This window comes from Schistocerca nitens, chromosome 7 (genome assembly GCF_023898315.1).
Source record: "Schistocerca nitens isolate TAMUIC-IGC-003100 chromosome 7, iqSchNite1.1, whole genome shotgun sequence".
NCBI lineage: Eukaryota > Metazoa > Arthropoda > Insecta > Orthoptera > Acrididae > Schistocerca > Schistocerca nitens.
This window is the reverse complement of record NC_064620.1, coordinates 573,404,238-573,420,204: the sequence shown is the minus strand read 5'-3', so window position 1 is coordinate 573,420,204 and position 15,967 is coordinate 573,404,238. Positions and strand designations below refer to the sequence as shown.

Below are 15,967 nucleotides of genomic sequence, written 5' to 3'. Positions count from 1 at the left end.
TTCTTCTCCCGACCTGGATAAATTTCTGGTGACGCTCATGGTAATTAGTTATTATTTCATGCACAGAGAAGGGTTCTGGCTGTAGTACTCCTCCACAGTGAGCCATGCAATAACGTTTGTATATAATTCCTTTGGGGTTTATCCCTTTTTGCGATTTATCTATCGCATTTCCTCATCCAGCTGATGAAGTACTTTCATCCTTCCTATTCAACAAAATAATAAAATAATCATATACATTCTTCTTTTATATTCTTGTAATAATCAAACAATTAGTTTCTCAGTTTCTCTCATAAATCCTTTCAATTATTCCTTATAAATCTGTTATTATTTCATGAGTAAGAATTAGACTCATACTGTTAACAGGATTCAGTGTCTACACTTAATATTGATGTAACTGTTGTCTTCAACATCCATGGTGATACAATACTATGAGATCAACCTTGCAGAGTGCTCCATCTGGCGCTGATAACTCTGTGCGGTACCTACTGTCGTGTCAGTATTTCTACTGACTAACTCCGTCTAACTCACGTCACCGAAAGAGTATCTCAGACTAAATAATAGAACACAAAGCAAATACGGAAACATATAAAAAATATTATCCACATATGAATGTCAGAGCTTGCCACACTATCTGCACATTTTTGGCCATTTAAAATGTTTTTAAATTAGACAATACAATTGGTACAACATATGTTTCCTCATTTATAGGCAATTAAAGGACAGAAATTTTCGCACTTTTACTGTACGTAGAAGATTTCTCAGTATTTAATTTTGCCACATTCTGTACCCTCTCAGTGGGTTGTACTTGAAGGGATCTAAGAAGAAAATAACTGCATAAAAGTTCTATAACCGAAATCTTTTCTGTTGTTGCACCAATATGTTGTCAGATACAGTCCTGTAAGAGCTTTTTCTAAAACGGAGCTTCATATTGTTCACTTTCTTCGTTTAAAACGATCAAATGCTTAAGCCGAAGTCCAAGCTGAACCACAGTGTCCTCTGATTTCAAATTTCTCTTTTTGTTCCCTTAACCTTCTGCGAATAGTAGGAAATTTCCAGTTCCTTGGAATAAACGGTATTCAATACTAAATCAGCGTAGCAGAACAATACCTATAATTACTGTTATAATTGTGAACCGTCGTACACTGTAGAGCCAAAGAAATTGGTACACCTGCCTAATATTGTGTGGTGCTCCCGCAAGCAAGCAGAAGTGCCACAAGACTACGTGGCATGGACTCGACTGATGTCTGGAGTAGTGCTGAAGGGAACTGACACCGTAAATCCAGCAAGGCTGTTCATAAATCCGGAAGAGTACAAGGGGCGTGGAGATCTCTTCTTAAGAGTACGTTGTAAGGTATCCCAGATATGCTCAAAAATGTTTATGTCTGGGGAGATTGGTGGTCAGCGGAAGTGTTTAAACTCAGAAGAGTGTTCTGGGAGACACTCTCTAGCAATTCTGGACGTGTGGAGTGTCCCATTGTCCTGCTGGAATTGCCCAAGTCCGTCGGAATGCACAATGGACATTAAGGTGACCAGACAGGATGCTAACGTAGGTGTCCCTGTCAGAGTCGTATCTAGATGTATCAGGGGTCCCATATTACTCCACCTGCACACGCCCCGCACCATTACAGAGCCTCCACCAGCTTGAACAGTCCCCTGGTGACATGCAGGGTCCATGAATTCATGAGGTGGTCTCTATACCTGTACACCTTCATCCGTTGAATACAATTTGAAACAAGATTCATCTGACCAGGCAACAATTTCCCGTCATCAACAGTCCAATGTTGGTGCTGTCGGGCCCAAGCAAGCCGTAAAGCCTTGTGTCGTGCAGTCATCAGAGGTGAACGAGTGGGCCTTCGGCCCCAAAAGCCCATATCGATGAAGTTTCGTTGAATGGTGCACATGCTTGTAAGGCGTCAGACAAATAACAAACCTTACATTGAATTCCTGAAACAATTCCAGTTAACTTGATATGTGACACGAGATAGTTACGTGAAAATCAAGGAATGTTATTAAAATGCTGATGTAATAAATAAGACAGCATTCATGAATATACATACACCACTAACACTCACACCAGTAATTGCATTCAAGTAATTTCCCCGACCTGAGCTACGAGACTCAGTTGTGAGGGAAAGAGAACTTTAGGACGGCAATGCCGACATCTTTCGCCACAGGGCAGCTAGCGTAGGCCATCGGCAAAAGCGGCCGTTGTCCTTGCTTTTAACGATGACCCTTTGGAAAGCGTTTCTACAGGAAAACGGCGGGAGATGCCAGACAGAACGTCCGGAGATAAAACGTCCGGAGAAACCCAACACAAAACATAGGTGAATCATTGTAGCCACCTGCGTTAAAAACTCGCATGCAAGAAAAAGCTCTTTATCTCAGTATTACCAAGCACAAGTTAAAGTCTGCCCTATGAAAGAAACAATGCCTGAGATAGGCTACAAAAACTCTAGTGGGTGGAGTTATAAGTACGAACGCTCTGATTGGCCAGAAAGAAAACACGTGGCCACCAGCTTTGATATAGGCCAATTGTGGGCAGGGTAATTGGCTCTCTTCTCTTGCAGAAATCGTCGAGTGTTTGAGCAAGGCGACTCGCGTAGCGCTGAGTCGATTGCTAGAGTCCTTATGTGAACACTTCTTCACAGCCTTGTCTTAACTCGTAAGGAGTTAAACTGCAAAGTCTCCTATTACGGAGTACAGCTCCGAGCGTTGACAGTTGACGCTTGCGAGCGATTTGAGGGCAACGACGTACGTGCTATTCCAGCCAGGTAGGGTGTACCATGACAGTTAACTGAGCTAGGGAATAACTAGGAGTCTCGGCTTCACCGAAGACGTAGGAAATGTATCCGACTGGTGTTCAACAGTCGATAGAGATTTAGAATAGATTCTCAGGTTCACAGCTCGCGCCGACAGCCGCTACTGCCGCCGCCGACGCAAGGTAAACACACGCGCGCCCACGCCACGTCATCAAGTGATATTCAACTGACACTTGGAACTGCGGTCGTCTCTGTCTCTCCTACTTTTTGTACATTCGACCATAACCTGTAGTTAAACATATTCACGAGTGTCGGGCCTAAATGAAGGAGAAACGCGAGATCAGATGTAGAATTTTGAACACGTATTATGTTCGAGTATAATGACTTTTCTGGAGACTAGAAATCTACTCCGAAGGAATCAGCACGGTTTTCGAAAAAGACGATCGTGTGAAACCCAGCTCGTGCTATTCGTCCACGAGACTCAGAGGGCCATAGACAAGGGTTCCCAGGTAGATGGCGTGTTTCTTGACTTCCGCAAGGCGTTTGATAGAGTTCCCCATAGTCGTTTAATGAACAAGGTAAGAGCATATGGACTATCAGACCAATTGTGTGATTGGATTCAAGAGTTCCTAGATAACAGAACGCAGCATGTCATTCTCAATGGAGAGAAGTCTTCCGAAGTAAGAGTGACTTCAGGTATGCCGCAGGGGAGTGTCGTAGGATCGTTGCTATTCACAATATATATAAATGACCTTGTGGATAACATAGGGAGTTCACTGCGGCTTTTTACGGGTGATGCTGTAGTATATCGAGAGGTTGCAACAATGGAAAATTGTACTGAAATGCAGGAGAATCTGCAACGAATTGACGCATGGTGAAGGGAATGGCAATTGAATCTAAATATAGACAAGTGTAAGGTGCTGCGAATACATAGAAAGAAAGATCCTTTATCATTTAGCTACAATATAGCAGGTCAGCAACTGGAAGCAGTTAATTACATAAATTATCTGGGAGTAGGCGTTAGGAGTGATTTAAAATGGAATGACCATATAAAATTATTCGTCGGTAAAGCAGATGCCAAACTGATATTCATTGGAAGAATCCTAAGGAAATGCAGTCCGAAAACAAAGGAAGTAGGTTACAGTACACTTGTTCGCCCACTGCTTGAATACTGCTCACCGATGTGGGATCCGTACCAGACAGGGTTGATAGAAGAGATAGAGAAGATCCAACGGAAAGCAGCGCGCTTCGTTACAGGATCATTTAGTAATCGCGAAAGCGTTACGGTGATGATAGATAAAGCCGGCCGGGGTGACAGAGCGGTTCTAGGCGCTACAGTCCGGAACCGCGCGACCGCTCCGGTCGCAGGCTCGAATCCTGCCTCGGGCATGGATGTGTGTGATGTCCTTAGGTTAGTTAGGTTTAAGTAGTTCTAAGTTCTAGGGGACTGATGACCTCAGAAGTTAAGTCCCATAGTGCTCAGAGCCATTTGATGATAGATAAACTCCAGTGGAAGACTCTTCAAGAGAGACGCTCAGTAGCTCGGTACGGGCTTTTGTTGAAGTTTCGAGAACATACCTTCACCAAGGAGTCAAGCAGTATATTTCTCCCTCCTACGTATATCTCGCGAAGAGACCATTAGGATAAAATCGGAGAGATTAGAGCCCACACAGAGGCATACCGACAATCTTTCTTTCCACGAACAATACGAGACTGGAATAGAAGGGAGAACCGATAGAGGTACTCAAGGTACCCTCCGCCACACACCGTCAGGTGGCTTGCGGAGTATGGATGTAGATGTAAATGTCCGATATGACGAAAAGGACTGATCAGCCACTGAAGAGCTATGTATTGTTTTAATTTTGTACTTCTTTTTGATTGCTCGTTACCGAACCCCATTCAATTTTGGGTACTTTCATTGTACATCTTAGCGTAATTAATATCTTTGGCCCCAATTGTATACATTGAGATCATTGTCTGATTACATCGCTGTCGATATTGCTGCATTCTTCTGAACTCTACATGTGTGAGATGGTGTCTTCCTACCTTGCAGTCCATACGTTCAACACCAAATTTCTAAAACACTCAGAGGTCATCCTTGCGCAACTGTGGTAGGAAAATACATCAGAACCAGTCTCACACGTGTCAGACGCTGACACTTGTTGATGTCCCAGCATCGAAATCTGCAGTAACTTGCAGAAGGGTTGCACTTCTGTCACGTTGAACGATTCTCTTCAGTTGTTGTAGGTCCCGTTCTTGCAGGATCTTTTTCCGGCCGCAGAGATGTCGGAGATTTGATGTTTTGTCGGATTCCTGATGTTCACGGTACACCCGTCAAGTGGTCGTATCGGAAAATCCCCACTTCATTGCTACCTCGGAGGTGCTTCGTCTCAGCGCTCGTGCGCCAGCTATAACACCACGTTCAAACTCAATTAAATCTTGATAAACTGCCATTGTAGCACCAGTAACCGATCTGACAACTGCCCCAGACACTTGTTGTCTGATATAGGCGTTGCCGACCGCAGCGCTGTATTCTGCCTGTTTACATATCTCTGTATTTGAATATGTATGCCTATACCAGTTTCTTTGGCACTTGAGTGTATCTTGTTCGTTACTAAAAGACTTAAATGTCTGCCGGGGATAACAAAGTGCAACACTGGTCTCGCCACTGCTCTTTTTCACTAACAGTAAGGCCCTCGAGAAAGACAGGCACCACCGCATACGCCACAGCACGTGACACTGCAGCCGTCTCCAGTGCGGAGGGAGTAACTATTTCAGACGAATTTAATAATTCTTATCTGAGTGTCTATGCAGGCTCTCGGTAGCCTGTGACAAAGTAAAGACGTTTCGTGCAGTCCGTTACATTGATATATTGATTTTCTGTGGGCTGAGCCCAAAGCTAATTGTTCGCGAAGTCTGGCGCACAAGGCGACTAGTGTGACGTCACTAGTTCGTTGTAGGCCCCGTATTTCTCGTGGGCCCCGTTTCCACAGTATCCGCAGGGCTTCTAAGCATGTGCGGCTCACATGCGTAGTCAGCGGTCAGATTATCAGACTGTAAAGATACGTAATTGAAAACAAACGTCGGCCGTTGTGCTCCCGTGCCGGATGCTGTGACGCCAGTGGAATTAGGCCCTACTTGTGTAGCAGTTATTTCGTTGTTATTCTATCGTGAACGACACAGTGAGTCACGGTGAAGCATTCAAAGTCTTCACCAAGTATTTGTTGTATTCGCCAAATGCACCCAGTACCACTGAAGTACGAGGGTGAGTCAAATCCATAAATAATTTTTTTTTAAATATTATTTATTTTGCAGAAGTGGTACAAAGCTGTATCACTTTTCAACATAATCTCCCCCACGCTCAATGCAAGTCCTCCAGCGCTTACAAAGTGCATAAATTCATTTAGAAAAAAATTCTTTTGGTAGTCCGCACAACCACTCATGCACCGCGTGGCGTACCTCTTCATCAGAACGGAACTTCTTTCTTCCCATTGTGTCTTCGAGTGGTCCAAACACATGGAAATCAATTGGGGCAAGGTCTGGGTTGCTCGCTCTCTTCGTTTCCGGTTGGCGGAAATTGTGGTGTCACCGCCAGACACCACACTTGCTAGGTGGTAGCCTTTAAATCGGCCGCGGTCCGTTAGTATACGTCGGACCCTCGTGTCGCCACTAACAGTGATTGCAGACCGAACGCCGCCACACGGCAGGTCTAGAGAGACTTCCTAGCACTCGCCCCAGTTGTACAGCCGACTTTGCTAGCGATGGTTCACTGACAAAATAAGCTCTCATTTGCCGAGACGATAGTTAGCATAGCCTTCAGCTACGTCATTTGCTACGACCTAGCAAGGCGACATTACCAGTTACTATTGATGCTGTAAAACATGTACCGTCAAGAGCGATGTTCACCAATTATGGATTAAAGTTAAGTATTCCAGCAGCTACATAAGTTTTTTGCTAGTCTCATTTCCTTGACCTTTTCCAGACCTCACACCAGCCTGCGTGAGCTAAAACGCGTGCCTTTCGGCTTCCTCTCATAGTGGGTTGGCTCTCTTGCCAATCCACAACATTTTGTCGACGAGGCCAATTCGCGTTCGTAACTATACTGCCCTGATTTACTTGTGTAATGGCTTCGCCACAATCTCCAGATGTACTGTCCGAATTTTATCGCTTACAGAACCAGCAGACGCAGGCCTTGCTGGATGCCCTTGGATAGCTCGTCCAGGGTCAACGTGCAATGCAAAACGTTGCAGCGGCCGCCGCTCCACCGCTCACGCAGCCACAACACGCAGTTGCACCAACTTTTCGACCTTTTGATGCTGCACTGGAAAGCTGGATGGAGTGGTCACACCAATTTGGATTCCATCTCGCCGCCTGCAGAATTCAAGGTAACGAGCGGCAGCCTTTTTCTTTAGCATCCGTCGGGGTGCAAACGTACCGTGTGATAGTCAAATTATTTCCCCGACGCGACGTAGCAACTCTGTCCTACGAAGGAATTTTGTCTGCATTAGATGCATATTTCAAAGAATCAGTCAATGTAGTTGCGAAAAGGTATACCTTCTTTCGTACAAAATGTATGGCAGGTCAGACTAATCGGAAGTGGGTTGCAACCTTGCAAGGTCTTACTAGGGATTGTGCTTTTGAGTGTGAATGTGGACTCCCTTATTCCGATACTATGGTGCGTGATGGAATTGCACAGAACGTTTCTGATGTTTGTATAAGGGAACAGATTTTGAAACTAGTCAATCCCTCCCTTCAACAAGTGATGGACATATTGGATCGGCATGACACACTTGACTTTGCTCAGGAATCATTTGAAACTTTGCCACCCGTGTGTCAGGTTAACCGGCCCGCCGGGCGAGCTGCACGGAACAGTAAACAGTCCTCGCGCCCGGCCGCGCCAAAGCCGCCTGGCTCTCAGTCACGTGTCCCGCGCCGGCAAGCAAATGCAGTGAAATCATGCCAGCGGTGTGCTACTAGACATTCGCATGAGAATTGCCCGTCACGCCAAGCTATTTGCTTTTTCTGTAATAAAAAAGGATATGTTCAAAGTTTTTGCCAGAAAAAGCTCCACTTGGAAGCTCACAACCATTCCGGCCCTTTGCTTCGCGCCGAAATCGAACCAACGATACTCAGGCTCGTGAAACTTCGCCCATGCAAATTCATGTAGTTCATTCCACTCCGCCCAGTGCCACTCTCTCTAACAGTGATTGTGTTCGTCCCACAAATAGTGTGCGTCGACATCGACGGAAATCCCGTCATGTCACAAGTGATTTTGTACCAGTGTCAGTTCACGTTGCACGAGACAGCCGCTCTTGTCGTCAGCAGGACAATAAACTTTTTGTAGACTTGGACATTAACGGCAAAGTGATACCATTCCAGCTCGATACCGGAGCTGCAGTTTCACTGATCAATCAAGACACGTACAAACAGCTGGGCACACCTCCGTTGCGTGCCACAAATGTTAAGCTAACTACATATTCAGGTCACAGGCTCCCTGTGTTAGGACAGTGCAGCCTTCTTGCAACATACAAGGGACAAACAAAACTTGTGTCATTGTACGTCCTTCGTTCTTCTTCTGCAGTGAACTTATTTGGTTTCGATTTGTTTCAGTTGTTTAACTTGTCTATAGTCAATCAGGTCCTATCAGTGAACCAGACTGTGCCCTCAGACAGTGTTTCTCGTCTATGTGAATAGTTTGCAGACATTTATGCACCGGGCCTTGGTTGCGCTAAGAACTATAAAGCACATTTGGAACTGAAAGTAACGCGCAACCGAAATGTTTCAGAGCGTGCAATGTTCCCCACGCATTGCGTGATGAGGTCGCAAAAACATTGCACAATTTGGAATCACAAGGTGTAATTGAACATGTGCAGGCTTCCCTCTGGGCATCACCCTTAGTAATTTTGCCAAAACCTTCCGGAAAATTGAGACTTTGCGTGGACTTCAAGGCAACAGTGAATCCACAACTAGTGACTGCAACTTTTCCTTTACCCCGCCCGGAAGATCTTTTTGACAAACTGTGCCTGGGTAAATATTTTTCGAAGTTGGACTTAGCAGATGCGTACTTGCAAATACCGGTGGATGAAGAATCCCAGCGCGTTTTGGTGGTTAACACGCATCTTGGTTTGTATCGCTTCAAACGACTGCCATTCGGGTGTGCATGCGCCCCTGCATTGTTTCAGCAATATCTACAAACTGTTTGTGCGTCAGTCCCTACTGCAGCAAACTATCTGGACGATATTGTGATCTCCGGAAGGACGGAAGAAGAACATTTAGCCAATCTCAGAACATTATTTCAGGTCTTTCGACAAAATGGTCTTCGCTTGCGTAAGGACAAATGTGTGTTTTTTGCTCGTGACTTACCCTATCTGGGACATGTACTCAATGCCCAAGGCATACATCCCAGTCCAGAGCACCTCTGTGCCATACAAGACTTGCCTTCGCCGCCGAATTTGAAGCAGCTACAGAGTGTGCTGGGAAAAATAAATTACTATAACAGATATGTGCCACATGCCTCTTCCATTTCAGCTCCACTTCATCGCTTACGCCGTAGGTTGTTCCGTTCGTCTGGACGACGGAATGCGAACGCGCCTTTCACCAGTTGCAATCGGCGTTGCTTTCCAATACTTGCCTTACGCCATTCGATCCCCGGAAGCCCCTTTTGTTGATGGTGGATGCATCGGATTTCGGGATCGGTGCTGTGCTTGCGCACAAAGATGGTTCCCACCTTCGCCCTATTGCCTTTGCGTCCAAATTGCTCTCGTCTGCGCAAAGACATTATTCACAGATCGAGACAGAAGCATGGGCTCTCGTATTTGGTGTTACAAAGTTTCATGATTTCTTGTATGGTCGTCACTTTACCATCATCACAGACCACAAACCTTTGACATCGCTTTTTCATCCGACCAAGCCTGTACCTCCACGTGCAGCGCAGAAATTCATTCGCTGGTCTATTTTCCTCTCACAGTACCGCTACCATATCTTGTATCGGTCCACTGCTAAGCACGGAAACGCCGATGCGTTGTCCCGTTTGCCTGTTGCTCAGGATAGAGCATTCGATTCCTCCGAACTTGCTTGCATGTTCATTGATTCGGAAACCGATGCCGTGGTCGACTCGTTTCCGATTGATTTTCGTCGTGTAGCTACAGCCACAGCTGCCGACCCTGTCCTGGCTCCGTTCTGCGTTTCGTTGCTACTCAATGGCCCTTGTCAAAGTCACGGATCGGGGATCCGTTGGTTCGCCGAATTTTTGCTCACAAGGAGAGACTTTTTGTACGACGTGGTGTTTTGCTGTTGCGTTCTGATAATGATCAGTCCAGGGTCGTGGTCCCACGTTCGTTACAGTCCTCTGTCTTACGGCTTCTCCACCAAGGACATTGGGGTACAGTGAGAACGAAACAACTTGCTCGTCAGCACTGTACTTGGTTCGGAATCGATGCCGCGATTACGAATATGTGCTCTTCTTGCATGGTGTGTGCCGAACAACAATCAACACCACCGCGGAAATTCTTTGCATAGCCAAAAGCCACTTACCCTTGGCAACGATTACACATCGATTTTTCTGGTCCATCCTGGAATGCTCGATGGTTGGTTGTGGTAGATTCATTCAGTAATTTTCCTTTTGTTGTCCGGATGTCTTCCACGACGTGCATTGAAGGTCTTCCGCAGACTATTGTTTCCGATAATGGCCCACAATTCATGTCTGCAGAATTTCAGTCATTCTGCAAGGCCAATGGTATTCAACATCTGACATCCGCGCCATTTTCGCCTCTGTCTAACGGTGCCGCTGAACGATTGGTCCGGACTTTCAAGTCACAGATGTTGAAGTTAAAAGAGTCGCATTCTTGGGAGGACGCGTTATTGCTCTTTTTGTCCTCGTATCGCTCTCAGCCCCGAGATGGTCGCTCGCCAGCTGAGTTGCTCCACGGTCGCCCTCATCGAACCTTGATGTCTTTGCTGCATCCGCCGCATCAGGTTCCTGTGCAGCGGCAGACACCTGCTTTTGCTCCAGGTGACGTTGTCTACTACCGCAACTATCGAGGTTCACGGCGTTGGCTCGAAGGGCGCATTCTTCGTTGCCTCGATCGCGCTATGTATCTGGTTTTGGGGGCCTCTGGTGAGGTGCGTCGGCATCTCAATCAGCTGCGCCTCTGTCGTCGCATGGGATCTGCCGCTCGCCGTCTGCTTTCAGCGACGGTGCCGTCCGGTCAGTGCCCTGGGGACCCATCTACTGGCTCGCCTCAGCCCCAGGTGTTACCGACGCTGCCTTCCCTATTGCCTCATGGCGTCATGCCGCCGCCGCCGCCGCCTGTTCTCCCGCCGGCGACGCCCGCGGTGGACACGTCGCTGCAACCGCCGGGCGCCTCCCTGGGCCACGCGCCGCCGATCGCTTCCCGTGACCAGTGGTCCTCCGCCATGGAACTCTTGCCCGCTCCGGACCACATGGCGTCTTCGCCCGTCGGCTGCCCCGCCCCGATGGAGGTCGACCCTTCGGCCCCTCCTGTCTCTCTACGGGCGCATACACCGCATGTTGACGTGCACCCTGGAGCAGTTTTTCAGGCGTTTCCTAGCTCCCCTCGGTCCGAATGGCAGGGTGCGGGTGGCACAGCCTCGCCTGTTGTTAGGCTCCCCACCTCGTCGCATACGTCAACATGGGGTCCTCCCCACGGCGGGCGGAAGCCTTATGCCACAACCGTCCGCCGATTAGCGGGGGAGGAATGTGATGTCACCGCCAGACACCACACTTGGTAGGTGGTAGCCTTTAAATCGGCCGCGGTCCGTTAGTATACGTCGGACCCTCGTGTCGCCACTAACAGTGATTGCAGACCGAGCACCGCCACACGGAAGGTCTAGAGAGAGACTTCCTAGCACTCGCCCCAGTTGTACAGCCGACTTTGCTAGCGATGGTTCACTGACAAAATAAGCTCTCATTTGCCGAGACGATAGTTAGCATAACCTTCAGCTACGTCATTTGCTACGACCTAGCAAGGCGCCATTATCAGTTACTATTGATGCTGTAAAACATGTACCGTCAAGAGCGATGTTCACCAATTATGGATTAAAGTTAAGTATTCCAGCAGCTACGTACGTTTTTTGCTAGTCTCATTTCCTTGACCTGTTCCAGACCTCACGCCAGCCTGCGTGAGCTAAAACGCTTGCCTTTCGGCTTCCTCTCATAGTGGGTTGGCTCTCTTGCCAATCCACAACAGAAATGAGCCCAGGTTTGGTCCCCAGCAACGATTCTTGAAAGGAAGCCATCACCTTCTCGTTCAAAGCGCCTAAGAATTTCTTCACAAACATCAACACTTCGTTCTCTCATTTCATGAGTCAGCTGCCGTGACACCCATCTTTCAGACACTTTCTGAAACTGGAGCACATCATGCACAATGTAGTGTGCTGACCCATGACTAATCTGTAAACATGCTGCAATGTCATTCAGTGTCACTCGGCGGTTTTCCTTCACTATGGCTTCAACTGCTGCAATGTTCTTTGGAGTCACAACTCGTTGTGCCTGACCTGGACGAGGAGCATCTTCCATTGAAGTCACATCATTTGCGAACTCCCTACTCCATTCGTAGACTTTCTGCTATGACGAACATGCATCACGGTACTGAACTTTCATTCGTCGATGAATTTCAATAGGTTTCACACCTTCACTACGCAAAAACCGAATAACAAATCGCTGTTCTTCCCTGGTGCAAGTCGCAAGTGGGGCTGCCATCTTTATACTGATACTGCGGCGGTATGTGTGCATCTGCACTATGCTGCCACCTACAAGCCATTCTGCATGCTGTTTGTAGCACGCTTACCAACTTACAGGATAATGGGGCGAAATTTCGATTTGTTATTACAAATTTAAGGTTTTCATTTGACTCACACGCGTAGTTGCTCTTATGAGGTGGCTTGCTTTCAAGCAGCAACGTACAGTCACGTCAAAGAGCCGGATATGGTTAGGCAACAGTTTTGGTAAGAGCAGATAGCAACACAGATTAGCAGCAGTTTGATAGATGTTTTACAATACTTATGTGGGGCATAAATATTGTGTGTGGCAATATACTTCAATATTCAGTTGCACTTATCTAACACTGGCATAGTCCTAAATACAGTGAACTATGACTAACATCTCTTGCATAATGTCGAGCTCGTCGCTTCTTGGGAGCGATGTAGATGAGTCCTGAGGCAATCGCTGAGACAATATGCTGATACTGTCTGACAGTCGTCTGCCGATTGTCTTGAGGTACTGCCTGCTGAGTGGCGCCACTTGTCTCCTTATATTGACCTCTGGCCCATGGATCCGCACTTGGTAACTGTGTGATGTAAGGCGGACGTGTAACATTGTCCTTGTCGTAGCTGCCCTCTGTGGAGTAACTGCGTTGCGCCTGACTGGTAGGCAGCTCGCTACTCTTCTGTGTGGGCTGTCTCCCTTACCTCCCCGAGGGCAAATCAGTGTTACATCTGTAACTCGTGTAGTTCTGGATTCAAATCTCCTTAGACTATCCTGCCAGTTGTGATCTTGTCCTTTGTATTCGCTGTTGTAATGTGTAATGTTGCGTAGTGTTCTGTAATGGAACATAGGTGCGGAAAACCGTTAAAAAATAGCGGCAAACAGATTGTGTTTGAAGTCTTCGTGAGATTTTTAATAAAAAATATCCGCAACTACCGATACTGGATGTTTCAGAAATAAAATCTGAGTTTATCAGAAATCGTGCGTCGAGTTGTACCACAGGTGTCAACAGCATAGAGTATATATCACAAGAAGCCTAACGGAATATCCCCTTCAAAAAAGTAGAAAAAATTATGATCTAAATCCACTTTCTGAAGAATTTTGGATACGTCAGACCACATATTTCAATGGCACTTAAGACTCCTAAACCGTGTCAATATGAGCCCGGATTGAAAGGTACTTTGCGATTCCTCCTCCTCCTCCTCCTCCTCTCCACGCGAACAGGCCATGAAGGCCCAAAGGTACCGACCCGCCGCCGTGTCATCCTCAGCCCACAGGCGTCACTGGACGCGGATATGGAGGGGCATGTGGTCAACACACCGCTCTTCCAGCCGTATGTCAGTTTCCGAGACCAGAGCCGCTACTTCTCAATCAAGTAGCTCCTCAGTTTGCCTCACAAGGGCTGAGTGCACCCCGCTTGCCAACAGTGCTCGGCACACCGGATGGTCACCCATCCAAGTGCTAGCCCAGCCCGACAGCGCTTAACTTCGGTGATCTGACGGGAACGGGTGTTGCCGCTGCGGCAAGGCCGTTGGCATACTTTGCGATTACAGAGTATAAAAAAGTTATCTAATACTATCATTGAAATTCATCAACAGATGTGTCTGCGATTATTATGTATTATGTGTTAAAGAAGTGTGGAAACTATTTCAAATTGAACAGTTTTCCAAATTAAACACTGCTTGATTTTTATAGCAAATATAAAGAAACAGATTATTATACACACGATTTCATTTGGGTTTTTTTAATTAAAAATCCATATAAAAAGACAAATGGGAAACTATCAAAAACAGGCATAAAACGTAAGTAGTTAAAAATCAGAAGGAATAACCACGTATGATAAAATCTTCTCTGGTTGATAGCCAAGTCAGTGCTTCACATTGACTCGACTGTCAACCCAAGAAGATTTTATCATTGAGGAAGCCTGCATTCTAAGAATTAAATACTATGTCAAGAGCATATGGTAAAATAATCTTACAAAATTTGACCTACAGTGATCCAAATACATTTCCTCGTTTCTGTCAAATCTGGTTATACATATTCAAGCAACATTTCTTAAGTCTACTCGATTCAACAGCAAGTTTTACACACTACAAACTGCTACGTGGCTGAGCCTCTGCTGTGTACCTGTCGAACGCAAATTGAACAGTTTTCCAAATTAAACACTGCTTGATTTTTATAGCAAATATAAAGAAACAGATTATTATACACACGATTTCATTTGGGTTTTTTTAATTAAAAATCCATATAAAAAGACAAATGGGAAACTATCAAAAACAGACAGTCGTCGTAGGGCAGTAAAATTAAGTTCTGCTTTACAGCTAATAAAGCTTCAACATTAGGAAATAATTCTCGAACTTCTTTTTTCGTAATAAACAAAACATCTTTAGTGTCTCTCGGCATTTTACCTTGTATCGTAGATGCAGCAGTTCGAGTTGTGCTTTCAAAGACTGCATATCGATCTCTGGAATGGAGTTATCACATCGTGTCCTTTTTTCAAAATCTTAAACATGGCTGCAAAATAGCAACTGTGTAAATCTGGAGAGGTTGAAAAAAATCAGCCAACCTGCTGCAAAACAAAGGTTTATTAGCCCTTAGTGGTGGGACAAGGGGGACATCACCCCAAAGTAGGTCACCCCAGACCAGGATGTCACCCCAAAGTACCATTATCCAAGGTGGAGGCGATGACGTCACCCCAAAGTAGGTCACCCCAGATCAGGACATCACCCCAAAGTAGATCGCCCCAGACCAGGACTTGCACCAAAGTAAGTCACCCTCACCCCAGAAGGGGTCCATGACGTCACTGAGGATGCAAGTGCCACACCCCCTGCCACACCCCACTGTCAGGAAGTTTGAATTTTGGCGGGAAAGTGCTACACCCCCTCCCTCAGAAAAATGGCGGGAAGTTCAAATTCCAAGAGGATAATGCATCACACTACAGTCATCTCTACTAACCTAAGAAAATCGAGGGAAAATGTCACTTGGCCTACCCCCACTAACCTAACTCATCAGATGGCCACCTCTTCCTAGGAACTGGCGCCAAGTTTGGTTTTTGATTGTAAAGAGAGGTCAATTCGCATATCTCTACTAAGCTCAGAAACTGGCGCGAAAGAAAGGACACTTGGACTACCTCCACTAACCTAAGTCACCTGACTGCCACCTCATCCTAGGAACTGGCGGCAAGTTTGAATTTTGGCAGTAAAGAATGGCCACTTGGGGTTCCTCTACTAATCTGAGAAAATATCGCGAAAGAAGTGACACTTGGACTACCTCCACTAACCTAAGTCACCTGTCCTCCACCTCTTCCTAGGGATTGGTGAGAAAAGGACAGCCTGCACTGGGCTGGTGGAGAGAGGAAGGAGTGTACTTTATTTATTTTGGAACAATTTATTTAGGGATGGAGTATATTTATTACACTGATACAAAACACACGCTCGAACATGCTTGGGGTCACGTCACACAGCCAACAGACATGCAAACCACT

General features: G+C 46.3%; 1 pseudogene; it reads right to left on the bottom strand.

Annotated features, from left to right (window-relative positions):
• Nucleotides 1–13,901: 13,901 nt before the first annotated feature.
• LOC126197870 (5S ribosomal RNA) lies at nt 13,902–14,019 on the bottom strand (annotated as a pseudogene).
• Nucleotides 14,020–15,967: the final 1,948 nt, after the last annotated feature.